A 577-nucleotide genomic window follows, 5' to 3' on the forward strand; every position below is an offset into this window, starting at 1 on the left:
CCAGTGATATCCCCCCCCCCATAATCAAGCGCTCGAGAATCCAAAGCTTTCAAAGGCACTGCCTCAGAACCCGCCTAATTGCGCCTCTTTCCAACTGCTACAAACTGGGGCTTTTTACGGCGCCCCTAGGACTGCCACATTCCGAACGGGCTCTCGAACCATCCGGACCTCTTGGCCCTAAGGGCCTTTTGTTCTTTTTTTGTTTGACCCCCCTTTAAAAAGGTAAAAAAACAAAATCAGTAAAAGAAAAAAAGGGAGGTACAACTTTATAAGCCAATTGATTTTTTCTTTTCGAGTCTTTTGGGTGCGATCAGTTTTATTTAAGCCCCCCGGCCGGACGAATATCACGTTGCTTTTTCGCGTCAGTTTTCTCAGAGGAGCCTGGATAAGCTCGTCCTTGCAACTAGGTGTTGAGTGTCGAAGCATACATCACAAACCCCCCCCCCACATATACGCCGGACAGCTACATACTAATTATCTTTCACAAGATCTCTCTTCTTCTCCTCTCGTAGTATGTACACATCATACCTAATAACACACTATACCAAATTAGTAACTAGTATATAAAAATATCCCT

This window comes from Penaeus monodon, chromosome 21, assembly GCF_015228065.2.
Source record: "Penaeus monodon isolate SGIC_2016 chromosome 21, NSTDA_Pmon_1, whole genome shotgun sequence".
Classification (NCBI taxonomy): Eukaryota; Metazoa; Arthropoda; class Malacostraca; order Decapoda; family Penaeidae; genus Penaeus; species Penaeus monodon.